Genomic DNA, 2,500 nt, shown 5'->3' on the forward strand with positions numbered 1-2,500 from the left:
TTCTCTCTCCATTTGGCCGAGGCAGTGAGTCGGCCTCCTGTCTCCTTTACGGTCGAAAAAGATGTGGTGGTGCTGCTGCTGCTGCTGCTGCTGCTGCTGCACTGGCCCTGCCGCTACTCTGACCACCTCTAGCTAATTGCTGATCTCCCTGACCTCCAGCGGGCCCCGGGGACCCACATGCTCCCCTGCTGTAGTCCCCCAGTAGCTTCTTTTTCTGCAGTTACCCTCCACTGCATATCCAGCATGGACCTTGCACTCCCGCAGGCCCCGGGGGACCCACATGCTCCCCTGCTCTAGTCCACCACTAGCTTCTTTTTCTGCAGTTACCCTCCGCTGCGTATCCAGCATGGACCTTGCCCTCCAGCAGGCCCCGGGGACCGACTTGCTCCGCTGCTCTAGTCCCCCAGTAGCTTTCCTTCTCCTGCAGTTACGCTCCACCACATATCCAGCATGGTCCTTGACCTCCAGCAGGCCCCGGGGACCCACATGCTCCCCTGCTCTAGTCCCCCACTAGCTTCTTCTCTTGCGGTTACATAGCACCGCGTCTCCACCATGGACCTTGACCTCCAGCAGGCCCCGGGGACCCACACTTAAGCCCCCTCCCACTAACAAAGCAGAACAACGGTGGGAAAATCCTTGTGCCCCTGGTACTCTAGAAAGTTAATTGAAACGTGCCCCTGGTACACTGGGCAGAAACACTTTGCCACACACTCCTCCTGCATATGGTACGACAACGTTTCCACATGCCCCTGGTACACTGGGCAGAAACACTTTGCCACACACACTCCTCCTGCATATGGTACGACAACGTTTCCACATGCCCCTGGTACACTGGGCAGAAACACTTTGCCACACACACTCCTCCTGCATATGGTACGACAACTTTTCTACATGCCCCTGGTACACTGCCCCGATATCTCCCTGAAACACGCTCCCCTCGTGCATATGGTACGACAACGTTTCCACATGCCCCTGGTACACTGGGCAGAAACACTTTGCCACACACACTCCTCCTGCATATGGTACGACAACGTTTCCACATGCCCCTGGTACACTGCCCCGATATCTCCCTGAAACACGCTCCCCTCGTGCATATGGTACGACAACGTTTCCACATGCCCCTGGTACACTGGGCAGAAACACTTTGCCACACACACTCCTCCTGCATATGGTACGACAACGTTTCCACATGCCCCTGGTACACTGGGCAGAAACACTTTGCCACACACACTCCTCCTGCATATGGTACGACAACGTTTCCACATGCCCCTGGTACACTGCCCCGATATCTCCCTGAAACACGCTCCCCTCGTGCCTATGGTACGACAACATTTATCCATGCCCCTGGTACACTGCCCAGCAGCACTTTGCTAAGTACTCCCCCCGTGCATATGGTATGACAGCTTTTCCACATGCCTCTGGTACACGGACCAGAAACACTTTGCCACGTCCGCTGTACGCACCCTCCTCGCTAGCTAATTGCTGATCTCCCCCACTTCCAGGGGGCCCCGGGGACCACCATCACATCTTCCTGTCTCCCTTACGGCTGAAAAAGGTGCATGTTGCTCCACTGGCCCTGCTGCTGTTGTGTCTCCATTTGGCCGAGGGGGTGAGTCGGCCTCCTGTCTCCCTTACGGTCGGAAAAGATGTGCTGCTGCTGCTGCTGCTGCTGCTGCTGCTGCTGTGGTGGCCCTGCTGATATTCTCTCTCCATTTGGCCGAGGGAGTGAGTCGGCCTCCCGTCCCCGTTACGGTCGAAAAAGATGTGCTGCTGCTGCACTGGCCCTGCTGCTACTCTGACCACCTCTAGCTAATTGCTGATCTCCCTGACCTCCAGCGGGCCCCGGGGACCCACATCACACCTTGCTCCTGTCTCCCTTGCGGCTGGAAAAGATCCATTTTTGTGCACTGGCCCTGCTGCTACTCTCTCTCCATTTGGCCGAGGCAGTGAGTCGGCCTCCTGTCTCCTTTACGGTCGAAAAAGATGTGCTGCTGCTGCACTGGCCCTGCTGATATTCTCTCTCCATTTGGCCGAGGCAGTGAGTCGGCCTCCTGTCTCCTTTACGGTCGAAAAAGATGTGCTGCTGCTGCAGTGGCCCTGCTGCTACTCATATACAGCATGGACCTTGACCTCCCGCAGACCCCGGGGAACCACATGCTCCCCTGCTCTAGTCCCCCACTAGCTTCTTCTCTTGCAGTTACCCTCCGCCACATATCCAGTATGGACCTTGCCCTCCAGCAGGCCCCGGGGACCCACATGCTCCCTTTCTCTAGTCCCCCAGTAGCTTCTTCTCTTGTGGTTACATAGCACCGGGTCTCCACCATGGACCTTGACCTCCAGCAGGCCCCGGGGACCCACATCACACCTTGCTCCTGTCTCCCTTGCGGCTGGAAAAGATCCATTTTTGTGCACTGGCCCTGCTGCTACTCGTATCCAGCATGGACCTTGACCTCCAGCAGGCCCCGGGGACCCACTTGCTCCCCTGCTCTAGTCCCCCAGT

This window comes from Oreochromis niloticus, unplaced genomic scaffold, assembly GCF_001858045.2.
Source record: "Oreochromis niloticus isolate F11D_XX unplaced genomic scaffold, O_niloticus_UMD_NMBU tig00008760_pilon, whole genome shotgun sequence".
NCBI classification, from domain to species: Eukaryota; Metazoa; Chordata; class Actinopteri; order Cichliformes; family Cichlidae; genus Oreochromis; species Oreochromis niloticus.